The following is a 20,676-nucleotide window of genomic DNA, read 5'->3' on the forward strand; positions in this document are numbered from 1 at the left end:
CATAACACCATTGTTACAGTCTCTGTGGCGCAATCGGTTAGCGCGTTCGGCTGTTAACTGAAAGGTTGGTGGTTCAAGCTCACCCAGGGACGAAGTACAAGTTTTTATTACACACATTTTCTCATGTGTGAATTCGCGATATGAATACAACATAACACCAATGTCGCAGAGTCTGTAGCGCCATCGGTTCGCGCGTTCGGCTGTAAACCGAAAGGTTTGTGATTCAAGCCCACCCAGGGACGAAGTAGAAGTTTTTATTACACACATTTTCTCATGTGAGGATTCGCGATATGAATACAATATAACACTAATGTTGTAGTCTCTGTGGCGCAATCGGTTAGCGCGCTCGTTTGTTAACCGAAAGGTTGGTGGTTCAAGCCCACCCAGGGACGAAGTAGAAGTTTTTATTACGCACATTTTCTCACGTGTGGAATCGCGATATTAATACAACATAACACCAATGTCGCAGAGTCTGTAGCGCCATCGGTTAGCGCGTTCGGCTGTTAACCGAAAGGTTGGTTGTTCAAGCCCACCTTGGGATGAAGTAGAAGTTTTTATTACTCACATTTTCGAATGTGTGAATTCGAGATATGAATAAAACATAACACCAATGTCGCAGTGTCTGTAGCGCCATCGGTTAGCGCGTTCGGCTGTTAACTGTAAGGTTGGTGGTGCAAGCCCACCCAGGGACGAAGTAGAAGTTTTTATTACGTACATTTTCTCACATGTGGATTCGCGATATTAATACAACACAACATATCACCAAGGTTGCAGTCTCTGTGGCGCAATTTTTTAGTGCGTTCGGCTGTTAACCGAAAGGTTGGTGATTCAAGCCCACCCAGGGACGAAGTACAAGTTTTTATTACACACATTTTCTCATGTGTGAATTCGCGATATGAATACAATATAACACCAATGTTGCAGTCTCTGTGGCGCAATCGGTTAGCGCGTTTGGCTGTTAACCGAAAGGTTGGTGGTTCAAGCCCACCCAGGGACGAAGTATAAGTTTTTATTACACACATTTTCTCATGTGTGGATTCGCGATATGAATACAACATAACACCATTGTTACAGTCTCTGTGGCGCAATCGGTTAGCGCGTTCGGCTGTTAACTGAAAGGTTGGTGGTTCAAGCTCACCCAGGGACGAAGTACAAGTTTTTATTACACACATTTTCTCATGTGTGAATTCGCGATATGAATACAACATAACACCAATGTCGCAGAGTCTGTAGCGCCATCGGTTCGCGCGTTCGGCTGTAAACCGAAAGGTTGGTGATTCAAGCCCACCCAGGGACGAAGTAGAAGTTTTTATTACACACATTTTCTCATGTGAGGATTCGCGATATGAATACAATATAACACTAATGTTGTAGTCTCTGTGGCGCAATCGGTTAGCGCGTTCGTCTGTTAACCGAAAGGTTGGTGGTTCAAGCCTACCCAGGGACGAAGTAGAAGTTTTTATTACGCACATTTTCTCACGTGTGGATTCGCGATATTAATACAACATAACACCAATGTCGCAGAGTCTGTAGCGCCTTCGGTTAGCGCGTTCGGCTGTTAACCGAAAGGTTGGTTGTTCAAGCCCACCTTGGGATGAAGTAGAAGTTTTTATTACTCACATTTTCGAATGTGTGAATTCGAGATATGAATACAACATAACACCAATGTCGCAGTGTCTGTAGCGCCATCGGTTAGCGCGTTCGGCTGTTAACTGTAAGGTTGGTGGTGCAAGCCCACCCAGGGACGAAGTAGAAGTTTTTATTACGTACATTTTCTCACGTGTGGATTCGCGATATTAATACAACACAACATATCACCAAGGTTGCAGTCTCTGTGGCGCAATTTTTTAGTGCGTTCGGCTGTTAACCAAAAGGTTGGTGATTCAAGCCCACCCAGGGACGAAGTACAAGTTTTTATTACACACATTTTCTCATGTGTGAATTCGCGATATGAATACAATATAACACCAATGTTGCAGTCTCTGTGGCGCAATCGGTTAGCGCGTTTGGCTGTTAACCGAAAGGTTGGTGGTTCAAGCCCACCCAGGGACGAAGTATAAGTTTTTATTACACACATTTTCTCATGTGTGGATTCGCGATATGAATACAACATAACACCATTGTTACAGTCTCTGTGGCGCAATCGGTTAGCGCGTTCGGCTGTTAACTGAAAGGTTGGTGTTTCAAGCTCACCCAGGGACGAAGTACAAGTTTTTATTACACACATTTTCTCATGTGTGAATTCGCGATATGAATACAACATAACACCAATGTCGCAGAGTCTGTAGCGCCATCGGTTCGCGCGTTCGGCTGTAAACCGAAAGGTTGGTGATTCAAGCCCACCCAGGGACGAAGTAGAAGTTTTTATTACACACATTTTCTCATGTGAGGATTCGCGATATGAATACAATATAACACTAATGTTGTAGTCTCTGTGGCGCAATCGATTAGCGCGTTCGTCTGTTAACCGAAAGGTTGGTGGTTCAAGCCCACCCAGGGACGAAGTAGAAGTTTTTATTACGCACATTTTCTCACGTGTGGATTCGCGATATTAATACAACATAACACCAATGTCGCAGAGTCTGTAGCGCCATCGGTTAACGCGTTCGGCTGTTAACCGAAAGGTTGGTTGTTCAAGCCCACCTTGGGATGAAGTAGAAGTTTTTATTACTCACATTTTCGAATGTGTGAATTCGAGATATGAATACAACATAACACCAATGTCGCAGTGTCTGTAGCGCCATCGGTTAGCGCGTTCGGCTGTTAACTGTAAGGTTGGTGGTGCAAGCCCACCCAGGGACGAAGTAGAAGTTTTTATTACGTACATTTTCTCACGTGTGGATTCGCGATATTAATACAACACAACATATCACCAAGGTTGCAGTCTCTGTGGCGCAATTTTTTAGTGCGTTCGGCTGTTAACCGAAAGGTTGGTGATTCAAGCCCACCCAGGGACGAAGTACAAGTTTTTATTACACACATTTTCTCATGTGTGAATTCGCGATATGAATACAATATAACACCAATGTTGCAGTCTCTGTGGCGCAATCGGTTAGCGCGTTCGGCTGTTAACTGAAAGGTTGGTGGTTCAAGCTCACCCAGGGACGAAGTACAAGTTTTTATTACACACATTTTCTCATGTGTGAATTCGCGATATGAATACAACATAACACCAATGTCGCAGAGTCTGTAGCGCCATCGGTTCGCGCGTTCGGCTGTGAACCGAAAGGTTGGTGATTCAAGCCCACCCAGGGACGAAGTAGAAGTTTTTATTACACACATTTTCTCATGTGAGGATTCGCGATATGAATACAATATAACACTAATGTTGTAGTCTCTGTGGCGCAATCGGTTAGCGCGTTCGTCTGTTAACCGAAAGGTTGGTGGTTCAAGCCCACCCAGGGACGAAGTAGAAGTTTTTATTACGCACATTTTCTCACGTGTGGATTCGCGATATTAATACAACATAACACCAATGTCGCAGAGTCTGTAGCGCCATCGGTTAGCGCGTTCGGCTGTTAACCGAAAGGTTGGTTGTTCAAGCCCACCTTGGGATGAAGTAGAAGTTTTTATTACTCACATTTTCGAATGTGTGAATTCGAGATATGAATACAACATAACACCAATGTCGCAGTGTCTGTAGCGCCATCGGTTAGCGCGTTCGGCTGTTAACTGTAAGGTTGGTGGTGCAAGCCCACCCAGGGACGAAGTAGAAGTTTTTATTACGTACATTTTCTCACGTGTGGATTCGCGATATTAATACAACACAACATATCACCAAGGTTGCAGTCTCTGTGGCGCAATTTTTTAGTGCGTTCGGCTGTTAACCGAAAGGTTGGTGATTCAAGCCCACCCAGGGACGAAGTACAAGTTTTTATTACACACATTTTCTCATGTGTGAATTCGCGATATGAATACAATATAACACCAATGTTGCAGTCTCTGTGGCGCAATCGGTTAGCGCGTTTGGCTGTTAACCGAAAGGTTGGTGGTTCAAGCCCACCCAGGGACGAAGTATAAGTTTTTATTACACACATTTTCTCATGTGTGGATTCGCGATATGAATACAACATAACACCATTGTTACAGTCTCTGTGGCGCAATCGGTTAGCGCGTTCGGCTGTTAACTGAAAGGTTGGTGGTTCAAGCTCACCCAGGGACGAAGTACAAGTTTTTATTAAACACATTTTCTCATGTGTGAATTCGCGATATGAATACAACATAACACCAATGTCGCAGAGTCTGTAGCGCCATCGGTTCGCGCGTTCGGCTGTAAACCGAAAGGTTTGTGATTCAAGCCCACCCAGGGACGAAGTAGAAGTTTTTATTACACACATTTTCTCATGTGAGGATTCGCGATATGAATACAATATCACACTAATGTTGTAGTCTCTGTGGCGCAATCGGTTAGCGCGTTCGTTTGTTAACCGAAAGGTTGGTGGTTCAAGCCCACCCAGGGACGAAGTAGAAGTTTTTATTACGCACATTTTCTCACGTGTGGATTCGCGATATGAATACAACATAACACCAATGTCGCAGAGTCTGTAGCGCCATCGGTTCGCGCGTTCGGCTGTAAACCGAAAGGTTGGTGATTCAAGCCCACCCAGGGACGAAGTAGAAGTTTTTATTACACACATTTTCTCATGTGAGGATTCGCGATATGAATACAATATAACACTAATGTTGTAGTCTCTGTGGCGCAATCGGTTAGCGCGTTCGGCTGTTAACCGAAAGGTTGGTGGTTCAAGCCCACCCAGGGACGAAGTAGAAGTTTTTATTACACAGATTTTCTCATGTGTGAATTCGCGATATGATTAAAACATAACACCAATGTCGCAGTATCTGTAGCGCCATCGGTTCGCGCGTTCGGCTGTTAACCGAAAGGTTGGTGATTCAAGCCCACCCAGGGACGAAGTAGAAGTTTTTATTACACACATTTTCTCATGTGTGGATTCGCGATATGAATACAATATAACACCAATGTTGTAGTCTCTGTGGCGCAATCGGTTAGCGCGTTCGGCTGTTAACCGAAAGGTTGGTGGTTCAAGCCCACCCAGGGACGAAGTATAAGTTTTTATTACACACATTTTCTCATGTGTGGATTCGCGATATGAATACAACATAACACCATTGTTACAGTCTCTGTGGCGCAATCGGTTAGCCCGTTCGGCTGTTAACTGAAAGGTTGGTGGTTCAAGCTCACCCAGGGACGAAGTACAAGTTTTTATTACACACATTTTCTCATGTGTGAATTCGCGATATGAATACAACATAACACCAATGTCGCAGAGTCTGTAGCGCCATCGGTTCGCGCGTTCGGCTGTAAACCGAAAGGTTGGTGATTCAAGCCCACCCAGGGACGAAGTAGAAGTTTTTATTACACACATTTTCTCATGTGAGGATTCGCGATATGAATACAATATAACACTAATGTTGTAGTCTCTGTGGCGCAATCGGTTAGCGCGTTCGTCTGTTAACCGAAAGGTTGGTGGTTCAAGCCCACCCAGGGACGAACTAGAAGTTTTTATTACGCACATTTTCTCACGTGTGGATTCGCGATATTAATACAACATAACACCAATGTCGCAGAGTCTGTAGCGCCATCGGTTAGCGCGTTCGGCTGTTAACCGAAAGGTTGGTTGTTCAAGCCCACCTTGGGATGAAGTAGAAGTTTTTATTAATCACATTTTCGAATGTGTGAATTCGAGATATGAATACAACATAACACCAATGTCGCAGTGTCTGTAGCGCCATCGGTTAGCGCGTTCGGCTGTTAACTGTAAGGTTGGTGGTGCAAGCCCACCCAGGGACGAAGTAGAAGTTTTTATTACGTACATTTTCTCACGTGTGGATTCGCGATATTAATACAACACAACATATCACCAAGGTTGCAGTCTCTGTGGCGCAATTTTTTAGTGCGTTCGGCTGTTAACCGAAAGGTTGGTGATTCAAGCCCACCCAGGGACGAAGTACAAGTTTTTATTACACACATTTTCTCATGTGTGAATTCGCGATATGAATACAATATAACACCAATGTTGCAGTCTCTGTGGCGCAATCGGTTAGCGCGTTTGGCTGTTAACCGAAAGGTTGGCGGTTCAAGCCCACCCAGGGACGAAGTATAAGTTTTTATTACACACATTTTCTCATGTGTGGATTCGCGATAAGAATACAACATAACACCATTGTTACAGTCTCTGTGGCGCAATCGGTTAGCGCGTTCGGCTGTTAACTGAAAGGTTGGTGGTTCAAGCTCACCCAGGGACGAAGTACAAGTTTTTATTACACACATTTTCTCATGTGTGAATTCGCGATATGAATACAACATAACACCAATGTCGCAGAGTCTGTAGCGCCATCGGTTCGCGCGTTCGGCTGTAAACCGAAAGGTTTGTGATTCAAGCCCACCCAGGGACGAAGTAGAAGTTTTTATTACACACATTTTCTCATGTGAGGATTCGCGATATGAATACAATATAACACTAATGTTGTAGTCTCTGTGGCGCAATCGGTTAGCGCGTTCGTTTGTTAACCGAAAGGTTGGTGGTTCAAGCCCACCCAGGGACGAAGTAGAAGTTTTTATTACGCACATTTTCTCACGTGTGGAATCGCGATATTAATACAACATAACACCAATGTCGCAGAGTCTGTAGCGCCATCGGTTAGCGCGTTCGGCTGTTAACCGAAAGGTTGGTTGTTCAAGCCCACCTTGGGATGAAGTAGAAGTTTTTATTACTCACATTTTCGAATGTGTGAATTCGAGATATGAATACAACATAACACCAATGTCGCAGTGTCTGTAGCGCCATCGGTTAGCGCGTTCGGCTGTTAACTGTAAGGTTGGTGGTGCAAGCCCACCCAGGGACGAAGTAGAAGTTTTTATTACGTACATTTTCTCACGTGTGGATTCGCGATATTAATACAACACAACATATCACCAAGGTTGCAGTCTCTGTGGCGCAATTTTTTAGTGCGTTCGGCTGTTAACCGAAAGGTTGGTGATTCAAGCCCACCCAGGGACGAAGTACAAGTTTTTATTACACACATTTTCTCATGTGTAAATTCGCGATATGAATACAATATAACACCAATGTTGCAGTCTCTGTGGCGCAATCGGTTAGCGCGTTTGGCTGTTAACCGAAAGGTTGGTGGTTCAAGCCCACCCAGGGACGAAGTATAAGTTTTTATTACACACATTTTCTCATGTGTGGATTCGCGATATGAATACAACATAACACCATTGTTACAGTCTCTGTGGCGCAATCGGTTAGCGCGTTCGGCTGTTAACTGAAAGGTTGGTGGTTCAAGCTCACCCAGGGACGAAGTACAAGTTTTTATTACACACATTTTCTCATGTGTGAATTCGCGATATGAATACAACATAACACCAATGTCGCAGAGTCTGTAGCGCCATCGGTTCGCGCGTTCGGCTGTAAACCGAAAGGTTGGTGATTCAAGCCCACCCAGGGACGAAGTAGAAGTTTTTATTACACACATTTTCTCATGTGAGGATTCGCGATATGAATACAATATAACACTAATGTTGTAGTCTCTGTGGCGCAATCGGTTAGCGCGTTCGTCTGTTAACCGAAAGGTTGGTGGTTCAAGCCCACCCAGGGACGAAGTAGAAGTTTTTATTACGCACATTTTCTCACGTGTGGATTCGCGATATTAATACAACATAACACCAATGTCACAGAGTCTGTAGCGCCATCGGTTAGCGCGTTCGGCTGTTAACCGAAAGGTTGGTTGTTCAAGCCCACCTTGGGATGAAGTAGAAGTTTTTATTACTCACATTTTCGAATGTGTGAATTCGAGATATGAATACAACATAACACCAATGTCGCAGTGTCTGTAGCGCCATCGGTTAGCGCGTTCGGCTGTTAACAGTAAGGTTGGTGGTGCAAGCCCACCCAGGGACGAAGTAGAAGTTTTTATTACGTACATTTTCTCACGTGTGGATTCGCGATATTAATACAACACAACATATCACCAAGGTTGCAGTCTCTGTGGCGCAATTTTTTAGTGCGTTCGGCTGTTAACCGAAAGGTTGGTGATTCAAGCCCACCCAGGGACGAAGTACAAGTTTTTATTACACACATTTTCTCATGTGTGAATTCGCGATATGAATACAATATAACACCAATGTTGCAGTCTCTGTGGCGCAATCGGTTAGCGCGTTTGGCTGTTAACCGAAAGGTTGGTGGTGCAAGCCCACCCAGGGACGAAGTATAAGTTTTTATTACACACATTTTCTCATGTGTGGATTCGCGATATGAATACAACATAACACCATTGTTACAGTCTCTGTGGCGCAATCGGTTAGCGCGTTCGGCTGTTAACTGAAAGGTTGGTGGTTCAAGCTCACCCAGGGACGAAGTACAAGTTTTTATTACACACATTTTCTCATGTGTGAATTCGCGATATGAATACAACATAACACCAATGTCGCAGAGTCTGTAGCGCCATCGGTTCGCGCGTTCGGCTGTAAACCGAAAGGTTTGTGATTCAAGCCCACCCAGGGACGAAGTAGAAGTTTTTATTACACACATTTTCTCATGTGAGGATTCGCGATATGAATACAATATAACACTAATGTTGTAGTCTCTGTGGCGCAATCGGTTAGCGCGTTCGTTTGTTAACCGAAAGGTTGGTGGTTCAAGCCCACCCAGGGACGAAGTAGAAGTTTTTATTACGCACATTTTCTCACGTGTGGATTCGCGATATTAATACAACATAACACCAATGTCGCAGAGTCTGTAGCGCCATCGGTTAGCGCGTTCGGCTGTTAACCGAAAGGTTGGTTGTTCAAGCCCACCTTGGGATGAAGTAGAAGTTTTTATTACTCACATTTTCGAATGTGTGAATTCGAGATATGAATACAACATAACACCAATGTCGCAGTGTCTGTAGCGCCATCGGTTAGCGCGTTCGGCTGTTAACTGTAAGGTTGGTGGTGCAAGCCCACCCAGGGACGAAGTAGAAGTTTTTATTACGTACATTTTCTCACGTGTGGATTCGCGATATTAATACAACACAACATATCACCAAGGTTGCAGTCTCTGTGGCGCAATTTTTTAGTGCGTTCGGCTGTTAACCGAAAGGTTGGTGATTCAAGCCCACCCAGGGACGAAGTACAAGTTTTTATTACACACATTTTCTCATGTGTGAATTCGCGATATGAATACAATATAACACCAATGTTGCAGTCTCTGTGGCGCAATCGGTTAGCGCGTTTGGCTGTTAACCGAAAGGTTGGTGGTTCAAGCCCACCCAGGGACGAAGTACACATTTTTATTACACACATTTTCTCATGTGTGGATTCGCGATATGAATACAACATAACGCCATTGTTGTAGTCTCTGTGGCGCAATCGATTAGCGCGTTCGGCTGTTAACCGAAAGGTTGGAGGTTCAAGCCCAAACAGGGACGAAGTACAAGTTTTTGTTACACACAATTTCTCATGTGTGAATTCGCGATATGAATGCAACATAACACCAATGTCGCAGTGTCTGTAGCGCACTCGGTTAGCGCGTTCGCCTGTTAACCGAAAGGTTGGTTGTTCAAGCCCACCCAGGGACGAAGTACAAGTTTTTATTACACACAAATTATCATGTGTGGATTCGCGATATGAATGCAAAATAACACCAATGTCGCAGTGTCTGTAGCGCAATCGGTTAGCGCGTTTGGCTGTTAACCGAAAGGTTGGTGGTTCAAGCCCACCCAGGGACGAAGTACAAGTTTTTATTACACACATTTTCTCATGTGTGGATTCGCGATATGAATACAACACAACATATCACCAAGGTTGCGGTCTCTGTGGCGCATTTGGTTAGCGCGTTCGGCTGTTAACCGAAAGGTTGGTGATTCAAGCCCAACCAGGGACGAAGTAGAAGTTTTTATCACACACATTTTCTCATGTGTGAATTTGCGATAAGAATACAACATAACACCAAAGTCGCAGTGTCTGTAGCGCTATCGGTTAGCGCGTTCGGCTGTTAACCAAAAGGTTGGTGGTTCAAGCCCACCCAGGGACGAAGTACAAGTTTTTATTACACACATTTTCTCATGTGTGAATTCGCGATATGAAGACAATATAACACCATTGTTGTAGTCTCTGTGGCGCAATCGGTTAGCGCGTTCGGCTGTTAACCGAAAGGTTGGTGGTTCAAGCCCACCCAGGGACGAAGTATAAGTTTTTATTACACACATGTTCTCATGTGAGAATTCGCGATATGAATACAACATAACACCAATGTCGCAGTGTCTGTAGCGCCATCGGTTAGCGCGTTCGGCTGTTAACCGAAAGGTTGGTGATTCAAGCCCACCCAGGGACGAAGTAGAAGTTTTTATTACACACATTTTCTCATGTGTGGATTCGCGATATGAATACAACATAACACCATTGTTACAGTCTCTGTGGCGCAATCGGTTAGCGCGTTCGGCTGTTAACTGAAATGTTGGTGGTTCAAGCCCACCCAGGGACGAAGTACAAGTTTTTATTACACACATTTTCTCATGTGTGAATTCGCGATATGAATACAACATAACACCAATGTCGCAGAGTCTGTAGCGCCATCGGTTCGCGCGTTCGGCTGTTAACCGAAAGGTTGGTGATTCAAGCCCACCCAGGGACGAAGTAGAAGTTTTTATTACACACATTTTCTCATGTGAGGATTCGCGATATGAATACAATATAACACCAATGTTGTAGTCTCTGTGGCGCAATCGGTTAGCGCGTTCGGCTGTTAACCGAAAGGTTGGTGGTTCAAGCCCACCCAGGGACGAAGTAGAAGTTTTTATTACACAGATTTTCTCATGTGTGGATTCGCGATATGAATACAACATAACACGATTGTTACAGTCTATGTGGCGCAATCGGTTAGCGCGTTCGGCTGTTAACTGAAAGGTTGGTGGTTCAAGCCCACCCAGGGACGAATTACAAGTTTTTATTACACACATTTTCTCATGTGTGAATTCGCGATATGAATACAACATAACACCAATGTCGCAGTGTCTGTAGCGCAATCGGTTAGCACGTTCGGCTGTTAACCGAAAGGTTGGTTGTTCAAGCCCACCTTGGGATGAAGTAGAAGTTTTTATTACTCACATCATCGAATGTGTGAATTCGCGATATGAATACAACATAACACCAATGTCGCAGTGTCTGTAGCGCCATCGGTTAGCGCGTTCGGCTGTTAACTGTAAGGTTGGTGGTTCAAGCCCACCCAGGGACGAAGTAGAAGTTTTATTACGCACATTTTCTCACGTGTGGATTCGCGATATTAATACAACACAACATATCACCAAGGTTGCAGTCTCTGTGGCGCAATTGGTTAGTGCGTTCGGCTGTTAACCGAAAGGTTGGTGATTCAAGCCCACCCAGGGACGAAGTACAAGTTTTTATTACACACATTTTCTCATGTGTGAATTCGCGATATGAATACAATATAACACCAATGTTACAGTCTCTGTGGCGGAATTGGTTAGCGCGTTTGGCTGTTAACCGAAAGGTTGGTGGTTCAAGCCCACCCAGGGACGAAGTACACATTTTTATTACACACATTTTCTCATGTGTGGATTCGCGATATGAATACAACATAATGCCATTGTTGTAGTCTCTGTGGCGCAATCGATTAGCGCGTTCGGCTGTTAACCGAATGGTTGGTGGTTCAAGCCCAAACAGGGACGAAGTACAAGTTTTTGTTACACACAATTTCTCATGTGTGAATTCGCGATATGAATGCAACATAACACCAATGTCGCAGTGTCTGTAGCGCAATCGGTTAGCGCGTTCGGCTGTTAACCGAAAGGTTGGTTGTTCAAGCCCACCCAGGGACGAAGTACAAGTTTTTATTACACACAAATTCTCATGTGTGGATTCGCGATATGAATGCAAAATAACACCAATGTCGCAGTGTCTGTAGCGCAATCAGTTCGCGCGTTTGGCTGTTAACCGAAAGGTTGGTGGTTCAAGCCCACCCAGGGACGAAGCACAAGTTTTTATTACACACATTTTCTCATGTGTGGATTCGCGATATGAATACAACATAATGCCATTGTTGTAGTCTCTGTGGCGCATTTGGTTAGCGCGTTCGGCTGTTAACCGAAAGGTTGGTGATTCAAGCCCACCCAGGGACGAAGTAGAAGTTTTTATTACACACATTTTCTCATGTGTGAATTTGCGATATGAATACAACATAACACCAATGTCGCAGTGTAGCGCCATCGGTTAGCGCGTTCGGCTGTTAACCAAAAGGTTGGTGGTTCAAGCCCACCCAGGGACGAAGTACAAGTTTTTATTACACACATTTTCTCATGTGTGAATTCGCGATATGAAGACAATATAACACCATTGTTGTTGTCTCTGTGGCGCGTTCGGCTGTTAACCGAAAGGTTGGTGGTTCAAGCCCACCCAGGGACGAAGTAGAAGTTTTTATAACACAGATTTTCTCATGTGTGAATTCGCGATATGAATAAAACATAACACCAATGTCGCAGTGTCTGTAGCGCCATCGGTTCGCGCGTTCGGCTGTTAACCGAAAGGTTGGTGATTCAAGCCCACCCAGGGACGAAGTAGAAGTTTTTATTACACACATTTTCTCATGTGTGGATTCGCGATATGAATACAATATAACACCAATGTTGTAGTCTCTGTGGCGCAATCGGTTAGCGCGTTCGGCTGTTAACCGAAAGGTTGGTGGTTCAAGCCCACCCAGGGACGAAGTATAAGTTTTTATTACACACATGTTCTCATGTGAGAATTCGCGATATGAATACAACATAACACCAATGTCGCAGTGTCTGTAGCGCCATCGGTTAGCGCGTTCGGCTGTTAACCGAAAGGTTGGTGATTCAAGCCCACCCAGGGGCGAAGTAGAAGTTTTTATTACACACATTTTCTCATGCGTGGATTCGCGATATGAATACAGCATAACACCATTGTTACAGTCTCTGTGGCGCAATCGGTTAGCGCGTTCGGCTGTTAACTGTAAGTTTGGTGGTTCAAGCCCACCCAGGGACGAAGTACAAGTTTTTATTACACACATTTTCTCATGTGATGATTCGCGATATGAATACAATATAACACCAATGTTGTAGTCTCTGTGGCGCAATCGGTTAGCGCGTTCGTCTGTTAACTGTAAGGTTGGTGGTTCAAGCCCACCCAGGGACGAAGTAGAAGTTTTATTACGCACATTTTCTCACGTGTGGATTCGCGATATTAATACAACACAACATATCACCAAGGTTGCAGTCTCTGTGGCGCAATTGGTTAGTGCGTTCGGCTGTTAACCGAAAGGTTGGTGATTCAAGCCCACCCAGGGACGAAGTACAAGTTTTTATTACACACATTTTCTCATGTGTGAATTCGCGATATGAATACAACATAACACCATTGTTACAGTCTCTGTGGCGCAATCGGTTAGCGCGTTCGGCTGTTAACCGAAAGGTTGGTTGTTCAAGCCCACCCAGGGACGAAGTACAAGTTTTTATTACTCACAAATTCTCATGTGTGGATTCGCGATATGAATGCAAAATAACACCAATGTCGCAGTGTCTGTAGCGCAATCGGTTAGCGCGTTTGGCTGTTAACCGAAAGGTTGGTGGTTCAAGCCCACCCAGGGACGAAGTACAAGTTTTTATTACACACATTTTCTCATGTGTGGATTCGCGATATGAATACAACACAACATATCACCAAGGTTGCGGTCTCTGTGGCGCATTTGGTTAGCGCGTTCGGCTGTTAACCGAAAGGTTGGTGATTCAAGCCCAACCAGGGACGAAGTAGAAGTTTTTATTACACACATGTTCTCATGTGAGAATTCGCGATATGAATACAACATAACACCAAAGTCGCAGTGTCTGTAGCGCCATCGGTTAGCGCGTTCGGCTGTTAACCAAAAGGTTAGTGGTTCAAGCCCACCCAGGGGCGAAGTAGAAGTTTTTATTACACACATTTTCTCATGCGTGGATTCGCGATATGAATACAACATAACACCATTGTTACAGTCTCTGTGGCGCAATCGGTTAGCGCGTTCGGCTGTTAACCTAAAGGTTGGTGGTTCAAGCCCACCCAGGGACGAAGTATAAGTTTTTATTACACACATGTTCTCATGTGAGAATTCGCGATATGAATACAACATAACACCAATGTCGCAGTGTCTGTAGCGCCATCGGTTAGCGCGTTCGGCTGTTAACCGAAAGGTTGGTGATTCAAGCCCACCCAGGGACGAAGTAGAAGTTTTTATTACACACATTTTCTCATGTGTGGATTCGCGATATGAATACAACATAACACCATTGTTACAGTCTCTGTGGCGCAATCGGTTAGCGCGTTCGGCTGTTAACTGAAATGTTGGTGGTTCAAGCCCACCCAGGGACGAAGTACAAGTTTTTATTACACACATTTTCTCATGTGTGAATTCGCGATATGAATACAACATAACACCAATGTCGCAGAGTCTGTAGCGCCATCGGTTCGCGCGTTCGGCTGTTAACCGAAAGGTTGGTGATTCAAGCCCACCCAGGGACGAAGTAGAAGTTTTTATTAGACACATTTTCTCATGTGAGGATTCGCGATATGAATACAATATAACACCAATGTTGTAGTCTCTGTGGCGCAATCGGTTAGCGCGTTCGGCTGTTAACTGTAAGGTTGGTGGTTCAAGCCCACCCAGGGACGAAGTAGAAGTTTTATTACGCACATTTTCTCACGTGTGGATTCGCGATATTAATACAACACAACATATCACCAAGGTTGCAGTCTCTGTGGCGCAATTGGTTAGTGCGTTCGGCTGTTAACCGAAAGGTTGGTGATTCAAGCCCACCCAGGGACGAAGTACAAGTTTTTATTACACACATTTTCTCATGTGTGAATTCGCGATATGAATACAATATAACACCAATGTTACAGTCTCTGTGGCGGAATTGGTTAGCGCGTTTGTCTGTTAACCGAAAGGTTGGTGGTTCAAGCCCACCCAGGGACGAAGTACACATTTTTATTACACACATTTTCTCATGTGTGGATTCGCGATATGAATACAACATAATGCCATTGTTATAGTCTCTGTGGCGCAATCGATTAGCGCGTTCGGCTGTTAACCGAATGGTTGGTGGTTCAAGCCCAAACAGGGACGAAGTACAAGTTTTTGTTACACACAATTTCTCATGTGTGAATTCGCGATATGAATGCAACATAACACCAATGTCGCAGTGTCTGTAGCGCAATCGGTTAACGCGTTCGGCTGTTAACCGAAAGGTTGGTTGTTCAAGCCCACCCAGGGACGAAGTACAAGTTTTTATTACACACAAATTCTCATGTGTGGATTCGCGATATGAATGCAAAATAACACCAATGTCGCAGTGTCTGTAGCGCAAATAGTTAGCGCGTTTGGCTGTTAACCGAAAGGTTGGTGGTTCAAGCCCACCCAGGGACGAAGCACAAGTTTTTATTACACACATTTTCTCATGTGTGGATTTGCGATATGAATACAACACAACATATCACCAAGGTTGCAGTCTCTGTGGCGCATTTGGTTAGCGTGTTCGGCTGTTAACCGAAAGGTTGGTGATTCAAGCCCACCCAGGGACGAAGTAGAAGTTTTTATTACACACATTTTCTCATGTGTGAATTTGCGATATGAATACAACATGACACCAATGTCGCAGTGTAGCGCCATCGGTTAGCGCGTTCGGCTGTTAACCAAAAGGTTGGTGGTTCAAGCCCACCCAGGGACGAAGTACAAGTTTTTATTACACACATTTTCTCATGTGTGAATTCGCGATATGAAGACAATATAACACCATTGTTGTTGTCTCTGTGGCGCGTTCGGCTGTTAACCGAAAGGTTGGTGGTTCAAGCCCACCCAGGGACGAAGTAGAAGTTTTTATAACACAGATTTTCTCATGTGTGAATTCGCGATATGAATAAAACATAACACCAATGTCGCAGTGTCTGTAGCGCCATCGGTTCGCGCGTTCGTCTGTTAACCGAAAGGTTGGTGATTCAAGCCCACCCAGGGACGAAGTAGAAGTTTTTATTACACACATTTTCTCATGTGTGGATTCGCGATATGAATACAATATAACACCAATGTTGTAGTCTCTGTGGCGCAATCGGTTAGCGCGTTCGGCTGTTAACCGAAAGGTTGGTGGTTCAAGCCCACCCAGGGACGAAGTATAAGTTTTTATTACACACATGTTCTCATGTGAGAATTCGCGATATGAATACAACATAACACCAATGTCGCAGTGTCTGTAGCGCCATCGGTTAGCGCGTTCGGCTGTTAACCGAAAGGTTGGTGATTCAAGCCCACCCAGGGGCGAAGTAGAAGTTTTTATTACACACATTTTCTCATGCGTGGATTCGCGATATGAATACAACATAACACCATTGTTACAGTCTCTGTGGCGCAATCGGTTAGCGCGTTCGGCTGTTAACCTAAAGGTTGGTGGTTCAAGCCCAAACAGGGACGAAGTACAAGTTTTTGTTACACACATTTTCTCATGTGAGGATTCGCGATATGAATACAATATAACACCAATGTTGTAGTCTCTGTGGCGCAATCGGTTAGCGCGTTCGGCTGTTAACTGTAAGGTTGGTGGTTCAAGCCCACCCAGGGACGAAGTAGAAGTTTTATTACGCACATTTTCTCACGTGTGGATTCGCGATATTAATACAACACAACATATCACCAAGGTTGCAGTCTCTGTGGCGCAATTGGTTAGTGCGTTCGGCTGTTAACCGAAAGGTTGGTGATTCAAGCCCACCCAGGGACGAAGTACAAGTTTTTATTACACACATTTTCTCATGTGTGAATTCGCGATATGAATACAATATAACACCAATGTTGCAGTCTCTGTGGCGGAATTGGTTAGCGCGTTTGGCTGTTAACCGAAAGGTTGGTGGTTCAAGCCCACCCAGGGACGAAGTACACATTTTTATTACACACATTTTCTCATGTGTGGATTCGCGATATGAATACAACATAACGCCATTGTTGTAGTCTCTGTGGCGCAATCGATTAGCGCGTTCGGCTGTTAACCGAATGGTTGGTGGTTCAAGCCCAAACAGGGACGAAGTACAAGTTTTTGTTACACACAATTTCTCATGTGAGGATTCGCGATATGAATACAATATATCACCAATGTTGTAGTCTCTGTGGCGCAATCGGTTAGCGCGTTCGGCTGTTAACCGAAATGTTGGTGGTTCAAGCCCACCCAGGGACGAAGTAGAAGTTTTTATTACACAGATTTTCTCATGTGTGGATTCGCGATATGAATACAACATAACACGATTGTTACAGTCTCTGTGGCGCAATCGGTTAGCGCGTTCGGCTGTTAACTGAAAGGTTGGTGGTTCAAGCCCACCCAGGGACGAAGTGCAAGTTTTTATTACACACATTTTCTCATGTGTGAATTCGCGATATGAAGACAATATAACACCATTGTTGTTGTCTCTGTGGCGCGTTTGGCTGTTAACCGAAAGGTTGGTGGTTCAAGCCCACCCAGGGACGAAGTAGAAGTTTTTATTACACACATTTTCTCATGTGTGGATTCGCGATATGAATACAACATAACACCATTGTTACAGTCTCTGTGGCGCAATCGGTTAGCGCGTTCGGCTGTTAACCGAAAGGTTGGTTGTTCAAGCCCACCCAGGGACGAAGTACAAGTGTTTATTACTCACAAATTCTCATGTGTGGATTCGCGATATGAATGCAAAATAACACCAATGTCGCAGTGTCTGTAGCGCAATAGGTTAGCGCGTTTGGCTGTTAACCGAAAGGTTGGTGGTTCAAGCCCACCCAGGGACGAAGCACAAGTTTTTATTACACACATTTTCTCATGTGTGGATTTGCGATATGAATACAACACAACATATCACCAAGCTTGCAGTCTCTGTGGCGCATTTGGTTAGCGCGTTCGGCTGTTAACCGAAAGGTTGGTGATTCAAGCCCACCCAGGAACGAAGTAGAAGTTTTTATTACACACATTTTCTCATGTGTGAATTTGCGATATGAATACAACATTACACCAATGTCGCAGTGTCTGTAGCGCCATCGGTTAGCGTGTTCGGCTGTTAACCAAAAGGTTGGTGGTTCAAGCCCACCCAGGGACGAAGTGCAAGTTTTTATTACACACATTTTCTCATGTGTGAATTCGCGATATGAAGACAATATAACACCATTGTTGTTGTCTCTGTGGCGCGTTTGGCTGTTAACCGAAAGGTTGGTGGTTCAAGCCCACCCAGGGACGAAGTAGAAGTTTTTATTACACACAATTTCTCATGTGTGGATTCGCGATATGAATACAACATAACACCATTGTTACAGTCTCTGTGGCGCAATCGGTTAGCGCGTTCGGCTGTTAACCGAAAGGTTGGTGGTTCAAGCCCACCCCGGGACGAAGTAGAAGTTTTTATTACACACATTTTCTCATGTGTGGATTCGCGATATGAATACAACATAACACCATTGTTACAGTCTCTGTGGCGCAATCGGTTAGCGCGTTCGGCTGTTAACTGAAAGGTTAGTGGTTCAAGCCCACCCAGGTACGAAGTACAAGTTTTTATTACACACATTTTCTCATGTGTGAATTCGCGATATGAATACAACATAACACCAATGTCACAGAGTCTGTAGCGCCATCGGTTCGCGCGTTCGGCTGTTAACCGAAAGGTTGGTGATTCAAGCCCACCCAGGGACGAAGTAGAAGTTTTTATTACACACATTTTCTCATGTGAGGATTCGCGATATGAATACAATATAACACCAATGTTGTAGTCTCTGTGGCGCAATCGGTTAGCGCGTTCGGCTGTTAACCGAAAGGTTGGTGGTTCAAGCCCACCCAGGGACGAATTACAAGTTTTTATTACACACATTTTCTCATGTGTGAATTCGCGATATGAATACAACATAACACCAATGTCGCAGTGTCTGTAGCGCCATCGGTTAGCGCGTTCGGATGTTAACTGTAAGGTTGGTGGTTGAAGCCCACCCAGGGACGAAGTAGAAGTTTTATTACGCACATTTTCTCACGTGTGGATTCGCGATATTAATACAACACAACATATCACCAAGGTTGCAGTCTCTGTGGCGCAATTGGTTAGTGCGTTCGGCTGTTAACCGAAAGGTTGGTGATTCAAGCCCACCCAGGGACGAAGTACAAGTTTTTATTACACACATTTTCTCATGTGTGAATTCGCGATATGAATACAATATAACACCAATGTTGCAGTCTCTGTGGCGCAATTGGTTAGCGCGTTTGTCTGTTAACCGAAAGGTTGGTGGTTCAAGCCCACCCAGGGACGAAGTACACATTATTATTACACACATTTTCTCATGTGTGGATTCGCGATATGAATACAACATAACACCAATGTCGCAGTGTCTGTAGCGCCATCGGTTCGCGCGTTCGGCTGTTAACCGAAAGGTTGGTGATTCAAGCCCACCCAGGGACGAAGTAGAAGTTTTTATTACACACAGTTTCTCATGTGTGGATTCGCGATATGAATACAATATAACACCAATGTTGTAGTCTCTGTGGCGCAATCGGTTAGCGCGTTCGGCTGTTAACCGAAAGGTTGGTGATTCAAGCCCACCCAGGGACGAAGTAGAAGTTTTTATTACACACATTTTCTCATGTGACGATTCGCGATATGAATACAATATAACACCAATGTTGTAGTCTCTGTGGCGCAATCGGTTAGCGCGTTCGGCTGTTAACCGAAAGGTTGGTGGTTCAATCCCACCCAGGGACGAAGTAGAAGTTTTTATTACACAGATTTTCTCATATGTGGATTCGCGATATGAATACAACATAACACGATTGTTACAGTCTCTGTGGCGCAATCGGTTAGCGCGTTCGGCTGTTAACTGAAAGGTTGGTGGTTCAAGCCCACCCAGGGACGAATTACAAGTTTTTATTACACACATTTTCTCATGTGATGATTCGCGATATGAATACAATATAACACCAATGTTGTAGTCTCTGTGGCGCAATCGGTTAGCGCGTTCGTCTGTTAACTGTAAGGTTGGTGGTTCAAGCCCACCCAGGGACGAAGTAGAAGTTTTATTACGCACATTTTCTCACGTGTGGATTCGCGATATTAATACAACACAACATATCACCAAGGTTGCAGTCTCTGTGGCGCAATTGGTTAGTGCGTTCGGCTGTTAACCGAAAGGTTGGTGATTCAAGCCCACCCAGGGACGAAGTACAAGTTTTTATTACACACATTTTCTCATGTGTGAATTCGCGATATGAATACAACATAACACCATTGTTACAGTCTCTGTGGCGCAATCGGTTAGCGCGTTCGGCTGTTAACCGAAAGGTTGGTTGTTCAAGCCCACCCAGGGACGAAGTACAAGTTTTTATTACTCACAAATTCTCATGTGTGGATTCGCGATATGAATGCAAAATAACACCAATGTCGCAGTGTCTGTAGCGCAATCGGTTAGCGCGTTTGGCTGTTAACCGAAAGGTTGGTGGTTCAAGCCCACCCAGGGACGAAGTACAAGTTTTTATTACACACATTTTCTCATGTGTGGATTCGCGATATGAATACAACACAACATATCACCAAGGTTGCGGTCTCTGTGGCGCATTTGGTTAGCGCGTTCGGCTGTTAACCGAAAGGTTGGTGATTCAAGCCCAACCAGGGACGAAGTA

The 20,676-nt window shown here is 44.5% G+C and overlaps 8 non-coding genes across 8 annotated transcripts; all 8 read left to right on the top strand.

Annotated features, from left to right (window-relative positions):
• Positions 1 to 4,688: 4,688 nt before the first annotated feature.
• Positions 4,689 to 4,762, top strand: TRNAN-GUU (transfer RNA asparagine (anticodon GUU)). Its single transcript has one exon. It is a non-coding gene; the product is annotated as a tRNA-Asn (tRNA).
• Positions 4,763 to 4,988: 226 nt separating this feature from the next.
• TRNAN-GUU (transfer RNA asparagine (anticodon GUU)) lies at positions 4,989 to 5,062 on the top strand. The gene has a single exon. It is a non-coding gene; the product is annotated as a tRNA-Asn (tRNA).
• Positions 5,063 to 10,113: 5,051 nt separating this feature from the next.
• Positions 10,114 to 10,187, top strand: TRNAN-GUU (transfer RNA asparagine (anticodon GUU)). The gene has a single exon. It is a non-coding gene; the product is annotated as a tRNA-Asn (tRNA).
• Positions 10,188 to 10,713: 526 nt separating this feature from the next.
• TRNAN-GUU (transfer RNA asparagine (anticodon GUU)) lies at positions 10,714 to 10,787 on the top strand. The gene has a single exon. It is a non-coding gene; the product is annotated as a tRNA-Asn (tRNA).
• A 1,863-nt stretch (positions 10,788 to 12,650) lies between these two features.
• Positions 12,651 to 12,724, top strand: TRNAN-GUU (transfer RNA asparagine (anticodon GUU)). Its single transcript has one exon. It is a non-coding gene; the product is annotated as a tRNA-Asn (tRNA).
• A 3,377-nt stretch (positions 12,725 to 16,101) lies between these two features.
• On the top strand, positions 16,102 to 16,175 carry TRNAN-GUU (transfer RNA asparagine (anticodon GUU)). The gene has a single exon. It is a non-coding gene; the product is annotated as a tRNA-Asn (tRNA).
• A 2,609-nt stretch (positions 16,176 to 18,784) lies between these two features.
• TRNAN-GUU (transfer RNA asparagine (anticodon GUU)) lies at positions 18,785 to 18,858 on the top strand. The gene has a single exon. It is a non-coding gene; the product is annotated as a tRNA-Asn (tRNA).
• An 830-nt stretch (positions 18,859 to 19,688) lies between these two features.
• TRNAN-GUU (transfer RNA asparagine (anticodon GUU)) lies at positions 19,689 to 19,762 on the top strand. Its single transcript has one exon. It is a non-coding gene; the product is annotated as a tRNA-Asn (tRNA).
• Positions 19,763 to 20,676: the final 914 nt, after the last annotated feature.

The sequence above is a fragment of the Saccoglossus kowalevskii genome, chromosome 6 (assembly GCF_978046115.1).
Source record: "Saccoglossus kowalevskii chromosome 6, keSacKowa6.1, whole genome shotgun sequence".
Lineage (NCBI taxonomy): Eukaryota > Metazoa > Hemichordata > Enteropneusta > Harrimaniidae > Saccoglossus > Saccoglossus kowalevskii.